The following is a 14,670-nucleotide window of genomic DNA, read 5'->3' on the forward strand; positions in this document are numbered from 1 at the left end:
TGCTGCCTCCTCCCTGTTGTGCTAGAGGTCTCCCCGACTATTAAGATCCAATATTGGGATCAAGTGGAACAGGGAGGAGGAGAGAAAACAGTGTATGGGATGATATATTGATAAATGACTGGGTCACCACCCAGACTACCCCATTTTTAGCACATTCAATGGATCATAGGGCTGCTGTAGTAAATAAAAGAGGGGTTGCAAAAGATTCACCCATGAGTGGCAGAAATGGCAAATCTTTGGCAGTTTATCAGCAAACTTAAAATCCAATAAAAGTGTTCTGGGATACCTGTAATCATAAACAATGTTTTTATAAAAATATATGTCTGTATTTATGCTTCTATTGACTTGTATTTCCTTAGCGCATTGCTAATCTTCAGTATCATTAATAAGTGACAATTGCTAATAATTATTGAGCACAACAGGCACATATTCTTATTTCCAGATCTAAGTACAGGAAGATAAATCAGAATGAATGAATGAATGAAAGAAAATCTTTATTAATCTTGAGAAAGGAAATTCATATTTCAATGCAGCCCATCCAAAGAACAAAAACAAATCAATCATGGTTGAACAGATGCCTGAGGATGCAACCCTGAGCTGTGTCCTATTAGTTAGTGTTGGGTTGCAAAAAACCTCTGCATACGAAAACAACATAAAGACAATATAAGGATGGGGGTCAGCGCAGGCAGTGAGTTGAGGGAGTATGTGTTTATAGCTATGCAGTTCATATGTATCCATGTATGCATTTGTAAATAAGTAAGTCTATAAACATTGCCCAAGTTTGCTCACCCCAGCAATAGTTCTTGATGATTGATGGAGCGGTCATCAGCGAGCTCGGTACAGGTTGACAAGTCCACAGGTCCACAGATGTCATGGTGAAAGGGGAAGGGGGGAGCAGAGCATCTGGTTTACGTGACATCCAGAAGAATCTGATATAGCCAGCATTCCAAGGCTGACACAGGGGCAGCCAGATTCAGATAACAGCAGCTGTTTTAGGACAGGCCAAAACAGCCAAAATATGTGGTCAGTGCAATTGACCTGAACAAGTAACTTCACCAAGGTTAATGCCTTCTTGCCAGTAAGTTCCAAATTGACCTGTGACTCTCAGCAAGAATTGTGTTCAGATTCTGGTTCTGGTTGCACAGCCTCTGAGTCTGAGTGTTCACCGCTCGGTACGTTCCCTTGTGCGAACGAGGCAGGTTCCCAATGGCCTGAATAGCTGACAATGTTTTCCGGATGTCATGAAATTCCAGGTAACAGCCAACTCCAAAAGGCAATCTCATTATCAAGAATCAAATTATGCAGATATCTTCAATATCCTCAATGTTGAAGATATCTGCAACATCTTCAACATCGAGATGTTGCAGATCTCAGTGCAACATCTCGAGATCTGTTGCATCTCCATACAAGACAGTGTGTATGGACACACACACTATCTTCCACTTCCCCCAGGAATCCAAAGTGTATGTATCCAACTGAGTATGTTCCATCGGGGCAAGAGGACTCTCCTTTGCTCAACGAGGCAGTCTTCTTGTTGAGAAAATTTTATCTATTGTGTTGAGAGAACAACTGACCAGACCCATGATTTGCAATTCAGAAAAAAAAGATGCAAAGGGAGGCTCCAAAAAAAGAGTAGCCAGACAGTAATGCACACAAGAGCAAACAGGATGAAGTTAGAGAGAAGGAAAAAGACATTCACTTTCACAGAGAGCAGGAAGAACAGAGGACAAGTACTAACAGTGGTAACTTCAGTTTTAGGTATATAAGGAATAGGGATTATAATTGCTGGTGGAAAAATTCAGATCGCTGTGGTGAGTCCGGTTAGAACTCCGAAGAAAACAGAGTCGCACTCCAACGGGTTTAACTTGCGGTTTATTCGCTAACTTGACGTAAAGGTGTAGTTCTAGAAAAGATAAACAACAATATAACGTCAGTGTCCGAATAATCCCAAACAAATGACTGAAATGACAACACATACTAAATAACTGCAATATTAATAGTCACAAACATCCCGTTTCTAAACAAATACACGACACGAAAAACCCACGTTGTGTAGCTTTTAAGTGCACACTTGTACAAAGCATGCTAGCAATTAAGGGCAAAACTGAAATACTCTGCTGAATAAACAATGTCATTAACTTCCCACATTACTTACTCGGACATCCACGCACACACATCAACGGAAGGTGACAATAAATTGCAAACAGCAAGTTAAAGTTCACAAACTGCAAACGGTAAACTCTACAGCTCCTTTTTGTCTTCTCTCCTCTTCTTCGTCTGCATGCTGCTCACCGGTACTCTAAACTCCGCCCCTTAAAGGGCTCAACATAGCAGACTGCCAGGCAGCCTTTTTCACAGTATTCATTGTTTATTTTTGCCTTGTTAAATGACAAATTAATATATTAAAGCAGATTACAGTATTTTGATTTCAACTCTGCTCAAAAAGCGACAGACAGGTAGACAGACAGACTCAGTTAAAATACAAGTGACTCAAATGTCCCTGTTTTTTTGCCCAGCCAGCTATAAAAGCTGGATACCAAGAACTAATTAAAATTAAACTGGAATAGTTATTTTACAAAATTGCCCTGATAACAAGCAGGTCTTTCATCTTAGATATCAAAGCCTGGGTTTTTGACATCTACGTGAAACATGCAGGGAACATCTTTGAAGGTTTCCTTAGAAATTGCTGCCAAAGAATTTGTAAAATCAGTGTTTGACTCCTCTCACCACCCTTAAATACCAAAATCACAATGCTCTTGCTTTCAGCATCAAAAGTATTGTATGCATTTGGACAAATTTAATTTTAACAGTTTGAGTCCAAACTATATTTTTTTGTCATTACGACAACTTAAGTAATTTTTTGAGTCATGCTAATTTAAAGTAACTCAATTACAGTTTGTAATTACAGTCTCTGGCTAAAACTTTGAATCAAATTAAAATGACATATATGGAGAGTATGTGCTTAAAATATCGCTTTTGATTAGATACACTTAAAGATTAACACAAAAACTTACTTATTTAAGATAATAGCTAGAGCAGTACTTGCTCTAAAATCCATACGGGGATACATGATCTGTGTTTAGCTTTGATAATGAGATATGTTATGCCTACTGTTGTGTGTCCTTGTGTGTCTGCAGGTATGTTTACAGCTTATGGGTGTTTAAACAGTGGGGGTGAGTGCTGCTGAGGCCTTCTCTCAACAGGGAAAAATAGCTCCTATTATCCTAACTGTGAAAGTCTTCATATTGTGTGCGTGGCTCACTGTTGAGACACTTTTCAATCCTCTTTACATTGATAAACAAAAAAAAAAAAGAAATCTCACAACGCCACAGTGAGGCCCACTTATCACCTTGAATGATATATTTCTGTCTTTGTTTCAGAAGTAGTATCTTGTAAAAACTCACACCTTTATTTGCTTTGTTTGCTATAGCTCATCTCCTGTAGGAAATAAATATAGTCATATGTAGTGGCAATGAATTTGCAGCCTTTGAATTAAGAATTTTCTTCCTGTACAGAAGAAAGTTTTCAATTTAATTGACACAGGTTTCATCTGATTGTGGAAATAATAAAAAAAGATAATTTATTGTGTTTGGGTTTCTCAAATGTGATAAATATCTAAAGTATCAGAAACAAAGCTAAATACTTTGCACTCTGTTAAAGTTTGCAGAATGAAATGGATTTTCTTTCTTATATGATGACTTGCAATTTTTCCCTTTAAACTTAGTTTCTTTAAACTTAGTTTCAATAAAAACAAAAGTACTACCTTACAAACAATTCCAGTCAGATTTAATTCATTAGACATGTGTTACAAAGTGCCTCTAATTGTTTTTATAATTCAGTTTTCATAAAAGATCACAGGACCACAATAGCACTTACACTTCTTATTTAGAATACAGTATTTTAAAAATCTGTCTAGAAACAGACTGCTTATGTATTTGAGCATCAGGGATCCATTCTTCTGCTTATTTTAATCAGAAAAAATAGCATTATTCTTTTATTTTATTTGAACTATTAGAAACTATATAAAAATCCTTTAGAGGGGGCGTTTTGGATTTTGTAGCACTATTTTAAATTCCTGTTGTATCATCACCAGATATAAACTGTGGATTGTGGCTCAGGAGACCTCTATATTCATCTGTAAAACCGAGAGAAGTGAGCTTATAATCCTAAAGATGTTTCCATTAGATTGTCTCTATGCCCCCCTTGACCCTCCCAAAAAAACAGGACCAAGATGCCATCTAGGCAGTGACAAAAACTTATATCCACATAGATTTTTTTTTCTGGTAATAAAGGTTCTGGGTTTGACTGCATGTGGCTGCATACATTAGTAGTTTAAATGGAAATTAAAAAAGGAACATGTCCACTGTTAAAGAAAAAAAAAGATTAAGGAGAGAAAAGACTATCGATGCTATCAGTGGGCAGTCTGACGCACTGCAGGGACCTGATGACCAAATTGCCTCTGGGGTCTTGTATCCCCAAGCATGCCTCTTCAAACTCCTCAGTAAAAAACACAATATTTAGATGAAGTCTTGCTTGGATTACATAAATTAGAGATCTATATTTTGTTTTTATTGAAAAATGATATGAAAGAGAAGGAAATGAGAATGAAAGCAGAATGTGCAAATTATCCAAAAACAAAAAACATGGCGAGGCAATGCAGGAAAATAGTCCATTCTTCCAAATCTACTGTGAGATGAAGTTATTACTCAGCAGGGTCAGATTGAATCTTTTAATGCCTCTCTGTCGAGCATTCAACAGGTGTGTCATACATACAGGAAGAGGACAAGAAAGGTTGTAGCCTTTACACGCAACAATACTCAGTTCCTCAGGTCTTTGATCGGTGACCCCGAATGAAACTGTGGGTGCAACATGCACCAGTATCATCTATTTCCTCATCCACGCAACACACGCCTGCCTTCACAAACCTGAGGGTAAAGGTCACAGAAACGAAGGGAAAAATCACTCGACTGCAATCAGATGCTCTTTCGCAGGACAACAGCTGCTCAGAGCTCATTTTTTATTCATGTTTTTAAAGCTCCAGGTACACAGATAGCTCATGTAGTGCTTTTCAGAGTCAATAATAGCGCTGCTCTCCTTCCTTCCTTCTGTGTCTTGGCTCCCATCAGCCAACGCCCAAGTCAGAGACAAATTTTTTACGTTGCCATGGAAACTGTGTGGGCATCTCGATCATATGACATAATGGAAACAAAAACAAGAATATGAAAGAGAGAAGGTGTTAGGGGTAGACACAAAGGTGTGTGTACATGTACGTGTTCTTGTGTCAAACACAAGAAGTGTGTGTGTGGTGGGTGGGGAGCAAAAGTCAGGAGAAGGAAATCAAGACGCTGCAGTGGCTCTTGTGAGTGAATGTTTAAACACTGAAACATAAACCAGCCACAAGCCTCTCATACATACAATGATCTAATACTGAATGTATTATTTATCATGCAGCTTTCCATCAGCTATGCTAAAATGGAAAAACATTTTTTATTTTGTAGTCTATTTATTTTGATATGCATTGTAATTGCATTTAAATTATCTAGAGAAACATTACTGACTTCCTCTTGTGCTGTTCCATCTCAGCTACCCTGCAGGCAGAAGTGGACAAAATGTTCTGCCAGTGGTAATGCTGAACTACAGACTGTGATTTATTTTAACTGCAGCCATTTTGATTAAACTGTCAGAGAAAAAAACTTTATAAACACATATCTATATTAAGATGTGAAGAAATGCCAGTCGGTACAGCCTGGACTGCAGTCTTTACTACATGTTGATGTTTTGTGTGCTTGTTAACTTGTTTTTTTCATTAAACCAAAGTCTGTTTAGATAAGAGAGAGGTACAGTTTGTATCCTCCATGATGCATTTGTCCTTTAGTGATCAGTGGGGAAAGAAAAAGATAATTTAGTGAAACACAATATTATAATGCGTGTCATATCCAGGGTTGTTGTGACTCTTTGCTTCTGTTATTTCCTTGTATTAATTTCTTACCTTGACTATTTCTTTTGTTTGTGTTTTCTCTGTTAGCTCAGTTATTCATATTTTGACTTTGCCTTGTTTTGTTTTACTCAGTTTAGTCAGCTTGGTTTAGTTAGATTATGTCTGTTATTATACTTTATCTTTGTATCTTATAAAATCCCAATAAAATTATAGCATTTGTAAAAAAACAACAACAAACAAACAAAAAAAAGAAGTTCAAGGAGTATGAATAGTTTTGTGAGACATTTCACACTGAATTTATCTGGACAATCACAGTAACGTTTAATGTTATAACCATTGCTTTTTGCCAAAGTCAAGAGGCGTTTCTGGGTGTTGCACTCTAAAATTTCTGCATACCATGTCTATTACATAAAAATACAGCTTCTCATGAAAGATACACTGTCAGACCTTTTGTCTGACAGTGGCCTGGTCTAGCCAAATGAAGGGTCTAAAATAAAAGGAGGTACTTCAGTACTTTAACTCACCTTATCGAGGAGTGTGCTTCACAATTCAGAAGCTGGATTAGACCTGGGAGAATATTAAGGACATGGCAGAAGCAAATCTTATAATCCAAAAGTGTTAAAAGAATTAAATCACAAATTCATACTATGGGAAACTCTTGATAAGCTTAAGGAGGGGGCAATAAAAGGTGATAATAACAGCACCCTTGCAGTCTGCATACTCAGAGCAGACTGAGGGAAAGCTTTATGCTCAGCCTGAATGATTTCCCCAACGGAAACCCAACTCTTAACTCAGACGAAGTCAATACATGATAGGTGCTTAGCGATGCTACGTCTTCTGATGCCTAAAGACTTGCTATGCAGAAGCAACATTTTTCTTCTTAAAATTTTACTTGGAGCAGATTTCTCTATAATTGAGAAGAGTTCATGCAACACATTAGAAAGTAAATTTTTCCATTAAGGTATTTGCCATCCAGTTGACTCTTAAGTGGTCTTTGATTAGAATGATCAACAATTTGAGCAATTTTGGCTTTTTATGATTCAAGTAACACCGCCTCTCGCCAGGAATATTAGCTGGAGATAGGCACCAGCACCCCTCCCAATCCCTTTAAGGGACAAGGGCGTACAGAAAATGGATGGATGGATGGATGGATGGATGATGCAAGTAAGACATGCCATCATATTAAAGGTGCATTAAGTCAAATTAAAACTCGCTCTTACGGATCATAGAAGTTTCAAGTAATCTTAGAAATATTTAGAAAGGTCATCTGCAGGTAGATGTTCAAGAATGTATGTCATTTTGCATGACACATGCTGTCATGCTGTTTCACTTGTATGCTTCAGGTTTTCTGCAATGTCTCATGTATTGTGTCAGGTTTTACAGGTTGTTTAGCAGGTCATTCAGGTTAGTGCAAGAAATCAGTTCTTTTTAAAACAGAGCCATCTCAACTGTACAGAAGCTAATAATATTCCAGTGTACCATACTGGCATGAGTCAGAAACTACTTTGGGCCTCTGTAGCAGTAGCATGAACTTTCACTTTAGGGATAATAAATAAATGCCGGTTAGAAGAGACTATATTGCTGCAGTTTGACCTTTTCAATTTTCATCAATAGAAAAGAGTTTTTGGGTGGTTTCACTGCCACAAAATATAAGGTATTCTTTCATTGCTGGAGTCTTTTCAAATCATTTAAGAAACAAACATTCTTGCATTTAAACACATAATTCTTGAATGAAGCAAAATACTCATATATCCTATATAGTACCCATTGACTACCTACGGTTGTCCCTTTTCTTCTGGGAACAACCACTACAAATTACCTATGACAAGTGCTATATGACGTGCTGAAAGTATATAGTTTGCCCTGGCAAATAAATAAACAATAAAAAAGATATCTGCAGTTAAAGGTAGATGGACAATTATAATGAAATAGTGAAGGGACAACCTCCTTTTGAGCTGATTATGAATAAGTGTTATTTGAAACATTGCACCAAAACTAGACAATGGCAAAACTTGGGTTTAATCATATCTACACTGTCTCTCAACTATTCAGTTTCACATAAACCTTTTTCAATTTTTGTCTTTAAGAGTGGATGTCTTATTATTTTTGAAAGTTAATAGTGCTCCCTGGTTAAAAAGAAACAAAAATCTACCTGTCAGCAACACACAGAGCAGTGCGAGAAATAGAAAAATAGAGGAAAAGCCTGAGAAAGAGACACTTCTACAGATTTAGAGCAATATCCACATCCATGCCATTGCAGTTGCTGCACTGCAATGGCATCCTGTCCCAGTTTTAAAAAGATCAGCTCAGCCATCTAATGAATGAAATGTGTTCAAAACATCCGCATTGGATTTTGAAATTCTCCTTCATCTTTTCTTGTCCTTATTTACATTTTTTTTTATTCAGAACTAGTTTAAACACACTTTAAAAATCCAAATCCCTAATTTTTTGTTTCATACATTTTGATGAGTTCATTGATTTTCGTTTTTGTCTATAGCTGTTTCATTTTATCATGTCAATGTTTGAAAATGAGTCAACTGTCTAGAAGTATATTTTCATATGTGGCAATAGCTTTCAAAGCCTCATATCAACTCTATGCACTTCTTTACAATGTTTTGTGCATTTTTAATCTACCGATTAAATAGTTTGTACACTGGCTTTGAGCAAAAACAGGAAACAGCTGACCACAATCCAAGGTTACCAATGTAGGCTATTATAGCAGCAAAGAGAGTCCAGCAACACATCACTGCAGAGCTGCTTTCTACTCAAAAATAGTATTATGGAAAACTACAACCAGAATACTGCAACGGCCTTTTTCAAAGACGGTAAACAATCACACATATCTATACACACAAGTGTGCGCACCAGTATTAAGTGTAATATCAGATCAGTAATCCATCTCAGCAAAGACCTAATCTTATGTAATTCTTGTGCTAACCCACATTCATATGTCAAAATTACATCTTCCAAAAGCTGAAGAAAACTCAAAATAAAAAAAATGTGCTTCATATGCTTTACACTTTTATATTCCAGACTTGAGAGTTATATCTGCTTGCTTCTTGTCACATCTTTCAATATCTCTCAAACTGATATCATGCCTCCCTTTTAGTGGCTTTTTTGTGACACTTAATAAATTCTGTGGAAACATATCACACTGAAAGGGTCATTTCACACAAATGTTCTTTATCTCAATAGGAGAAAGCTCTCAGGGAGCATTGCTGTGACAAGCAGCCTTGCCAATGAGCTAATGCCATCCAGACTCATAATTCCCTCCCTCAACCTACTTTTCTGCCTTGACAAATGTCTGTGACTCGTGTCATTACTTTTGGAAGGAGACCCTGAGCTGCCTGATTCATCAGCCAAAAAACATACACGTGGCACTACTTATTTTAAATAACATGCTACGATGTTGGTGATGACTAACCAACAAATTTGATTAAGAAGTTGTTTGTTAGGTGGAATAAATAACTCACCTTTACTCAAGACCTAGGTACAATTTAGTATAAATCTCTCTTTTATCACAATAAGTAGTTTAGACTGGTTCAAAAACAATTATGTGAAGAATATATTATTAAAAATGTTATTGTTGTACCAGCTTTATGCAACAAGGTGCCACCCAGCAGATGATTCTGGATCCATGGCACATTGTAATTAAAAAAGAACAATTATTTATTCCAACAAAATTTAAAACAAACAGAGACAGGAACAACATTAGGTGGCATTAAAAATGAATTTGATCTGTTTAGCCAAAACAGAGTAAGCACACAAAAATCACTCCTCAGAAGATTGGCTACCACCTTAAATTATGATTAGTGGTTTTCTGATAGCTACACAGATGTTCAGTCCAAATCTCTTGAGTTCCCTTCACATTGTGAGTGTGGAAATGTTTTTACTATCATAATTAATTGTAGCCCTGAGTTTAGAATTGAAGAATAAAATTCTTCAATTTTATTCTACCAAACATTTAAGTGATTGCCATTCACAATCATTCCTGATATTTGTTCGATCACATTTCCTCCTCAGAGACGATGATTCCACACTTTCCTTCCAGCTTTTAATGATGCGTTGGAGAGATCTTAAACCATTTTTATTACTTTCTGTAATCTCCTGAGATGTTTTCTCTCCTTGATACAGGATTTGACCCATCTTAAACAAATTAAAATCTTTTTCACAACCGCAGATGTGTCTTTCAACATGGTTGTTTCAGAAAAGAGAAGACTCATTAAATCACTTGGGGTTAAATAACTTCTTGCCAGCTGAAAGATAATTGCTCATGCAGTAATTATACATTTGGAAGCCCATAGGCTTAGCTAAATCCAGGTGGTGACTTTTTTTTGGGCCAACTAGTGTGTTATTATAAGCCATACATGGTTCAAAAACTTTTGAAAAAGTCACTCCCTGCTAAAAACAATCTCCCTTGTTGGTAGTCAGTTGTCAAAAGAAAAAAAAAGCTTTCTCAAGAACATATTAAGTGAAATACACTGCCTGGCCAAAAAAAAGTCGCCACCTGGATTTAACTAAGCAAATAGGTACAGGCCTCCTATTGGATAAGTACTGCATAGGCGATTATCTTTCAGCTGGCAACAAGTTATTTAACCCCAGCTGATGCAATGAGTAACTCCTCATTTCTTAAACAACCATGGCAAAAGACACATCCTGTGGTCGTGGAAAAGACGTTAGTCTGTTTAAGAAGGGTCAAATCATTGGCATGCATCAAGCAGAGAAAACATCTAAGGAGATTGCAGAAACTACTAGAATTGGGTTAAGAACTGTCCAATGCATCATTAAAAACTGGAGGGATGGAGAGGAACCATCGTCTTCCAGGAAGAAATGTGGTCGGAAAAAAATCCTGAATGATTGTGATCTGCGATTACTTAAACGTTTGGTCAAATCAAATTGAAGAAAAACAACAGCAGAACTCAGGAGTATGCCCAAATGGAACGGGCATATTCCAAGATGACAATGCCAGGATTCATTGGGCTCACATTGTGAAAGAGTGGTTCAGGGGGCATGAGACATCTTTTTCACACATGGATTGGCCACCACAGAGTCCAGACCTTAACCCCATTGAGAATCTTTGGGATGTGCTGGAGAAGGCTTTGCGCAGTGGTCAGACTCTCCCATCATCAATACAAGATCTTGGTGAAAGATTAATGCAACACTGGATGGAAATAAATCTTGTGACACTGCAGAAGCTTATTGAAACAATGCCACAGCGAATGCGGGCTGTAATCAAAGCTAAAGGCGGTCCAACAAAATATTAGAGAGTGTGACCATTTTTTGGTGGCGACTTTTTTTTTGGCCAGGCAGTGTATATCAGACAAAACAATAAACTGAACTCTAAACTACATACAATGGACTAAGCTAAACAAATAACATCATATTATTACTGTAGCAAAAAAAAATTGCCTATACAGATTAATTCATAATTATCTATTGAATATAACTAATTATATATTAATTAGTTACTCATTTAATCTTTTGTTTCCTGAGCAGCTCACAATCCTTTTCAGCAATGAACAAAAAACCCTGCTTAATAAAACAAGCCTTAATCAAAGAATGTGCACAGAGACATCCTGTCACAGACGTCTTGTCAAAAATGACTATGTGTGCACACATTTTTCACAGCTTGTGCTCAGGTGTCCATGTGCACAGCAGTCTCCCAGTTGCATGAAATACACTTTTGATTACAGAGGAGGAGACAGCAATTTTTTCAGCCTGTGGAACCTCAAACAGCAACCATATCCCTGTGAAAGCTTCACTCTAAACGCTTCACACAAAACTTTACCTCATTTTCTGCAGATTTTCAGTTTTGCTGCCATATATTTTCAAGTCCAATTCAAATCGAATGAGTTCTTTTCTTCCCTATATTTTTCTTCTCTGCACATTTGAAGTTTTCTTTCTATTTTTAGTCTGAGCTGGCTTGTCTCTTAGGGGTAGACTGTTTCACTCAAATGCTTTTCTTCCTCATGTACAATGATTCTTTTACCACCTTTATGTTCACATGCATTCCTTAGGGGATGAGGTTATAACAGTTGGAAGTTAAAAAAAAAAAAAAACTTTTCTCAACAACAACTAAGACTTCTGCTCGGAAAGTTACTGCATAAGAAGAAAAACTCTAGGATATGCTTGGATATCGTCTCACAAAAGTGTCTGTCACGCGTGCAAGAATTGGTGTCATATACTTACTTCAATGTGACATGTGCTGTCTGCAGTGCCTGAGAGGGTTTTGAGAACATGCCCAGATCCCTTTGTCCATTTGTTCCTGCAAGCAACTGGTGGCTTCAGACAGTTTGAAACAATTAAATACTAACATTTGCTTTTAAATAAAAATTTGGCTTTCGGCAGAATAGTTTGAGTATGTGATTCTCAGTTCCTACAATCTTACTTAAAACAACCAGTTATGCAAAGATATGCTCCATTTATGACACTTTAGTAACACTAAGAGTGTTAATCCCTAATTAGCTAATTTTTACACATTAATTATATTCACATCTTGTAGGACTTCCATTTAGTGTGCAGAGCCACACAGACACATGCTCAGTACAATAAATGTAATGCAAGTAGTTCTCTTTGTGTAAATTTTAAAGATGGTACAGCTCAGTTAGAACTTAAAGCAACAAATCACCAGGCTAGGTTTATGGTTATTGTCAGGATAAATCTAGACAACAGGTTGGTCCTACTGATCTTGCAGCCACATTACTGAAGATTTGATAAAGCAAAAGCATTGTTTAATTTAATAAATCTGGAACTCTCTTTTTTTAACATGTTTTTTATTTAAAGGTACACTGTAACTATATAACTATTGCATTGCCTTTACACTGTATGTTACAAAGAACATAAGATAGTCGTTGTTGCTGTTGTTTATTTTTATTGTAGAGTGCTTTTACACGGACGTGCCGTCCGGTTAAACTGTAAATAAAGTAAGAAAAAACAAAACATCAATACTTAGTATTGCAGAATTCAATCAACACAAACTTAAACATAGATTTATTAGCTAGGCTTCTCTAACCAGTTATAAGGCAGATTATTCTTAGAACACTTTGTCATATAATAAACATCGGCATTCAACTATCAGTGCAGCAAACACAGCTAGCATTGGGCTAATTAGCGCTAGCAAATTCAGCAAGCTCACGCTTAGAACAGATAACAAAAAGCTAATCTCCCCACAGCTTACAGCATTAATAACTCACCACGTTGGGCAACACTCATGAACGCCAGTAGAATATGATTTTATTGTAGCTTCAGCTTGTTAGCTTCAGCTAACGGCAGTCTCTGTGCCGTAAGTTTCTTCTCTTGTTTCACCTCCCCTCCACTACCAATGCAAAACAACTACAGAGCCCCCTAGCGGAATGGGAGGAGTGAATCCAACACTGTACCTCATGTTAAAGCATGAATAAATTTTTGAAAAAAAAACCACAAACATGTTTTTTATTAGTTTCTCCTTATACATGCACGCTATAAATTATTTTAATTTATTCTGCTCAGTGGCACATTTCACTGAATCTGAATGTACTATTTTGAGTATTTCTGCATTATTATTTTTTTCTTCATTGTAAACATTCTCTTACTGCACTGCCTCTTTTTGTACTTTTTCTTTCGTATTTTACATTGGTGTGAATCTGCGTCCTTCGGTTAGCTTGTCACTTTCCAGCTGGTACACCTAAATGTTCCAACTGAGGGGCAATAAAGGTTATTTCTATTTTATTGTTTTCTATTAGTACCCATTTCCTTTTCTCTAATAAGAGCATTTAAATAATGAAATAAAAATACAAAATTGACATAATAAAAGACCTGTACAATATATTTCCATAGGCCAAAGGATACTTTTCTTTTTGCTTTATGGTATTTTCATAAATAGAAGTAAAATATATGAATTGTATACTGAATATACGTAAATAAATAAGGTAATTTACATCACAAATATTTTTTTAGTAAAAAGAAAGCACTGATGAAAATGGGAATTGGAATACAGCATAGTAAAATTTTGCATGGGGTATAGCCAGCCTAAAAGGATTTATTTGGTATGGTAATATGCAGGATCGCCCTGCATGGGTTCACCATATCACCATAATTTCTAGAATTCAAATACATTTCACCTGCTCTGCTGCTTTCTTTCTGTGAAAAAATAGCTAACACAAAAATTAAACCATCTCTGTCACAAAGCCCTCAGAGCACTAGCTACATCAACATGTTGCCATTAAGGGAGAGAATGAAGACATTTATGGATCCCTCCTTCTGGAAACAGCCTAATTAATCACGCCCCCGATCGATGGCTGCTCAGGAAACAACGACTGCTCAGGTACTTCCTGCTAACACACCATCAAATAGATCCTTCCCAATTCCATCTTTCACTTGTTGAATCTTTGACCTCTTTTTCTCTTAGAGGTTTCTTTCTCTCGCGCATTCAGGTGTGAATGACCTTATGTACAAAATACACAATAATGCTACATCGAATAAAACTGAGAAATGAGACCTGACCTAAGAAGACATCACAATTTTCAGCATCGTCAATATCCTATAGCATCCTCATGATAGATGTTTTAGAGCACTGAAAATATTATTTGGAGGATATTAACTCACTGCAGGTTATTAGGTTTTCCTTTTTAAAGATGAATAAACCATTTACAGAAAAGTATTTAAAATGTTTGCCAAATATGTTATTGTCTTTTTCATCTGGTAAGAGATCACCAGCTGAATTTTACTCATACTTGTGCATACTTTGCATCAGG

At 36.6% G+C, this 14,670-nt stretch overlaps 1 long non-coding RNA gene across 1 annotated transcript; it reads right to left on the minus strand.

Moving 5' to 3' along the window:
* Positions 1–477: 477 nt before the first annotated feature.
* LOC114151315 (uncharacterized) lies at positions 478–2,290 on the minus strand. Its single transcript, XR_003596919.1, has 2 exons — positions 2,156–2,290; positions 478–1,903 (listed from the first exon to the last, which is right to left on the minus strand). It is a non-coding gene; the product is annotated as an uncharacterized LOC114151315 (long non-coding RNA).
* Positions 2,291–14,670: the final 12,380 nt, after the last annotated feature.

This window comes from Xiphophorus couchianus, chromosome 9 (genome assembly GCF_001444195.1).
Source record: "Xiphophorus couchianus chromosome 9, X_couchianus-1.0, whole genome shotgun sequence".
Lineage (NCBI taxonomy): Eukaryota > Metazoa > Chordata > Actinopteri > Cyprinodontiformes > Poeciliidae > Xiphophorus > Xiphophorus couchianus.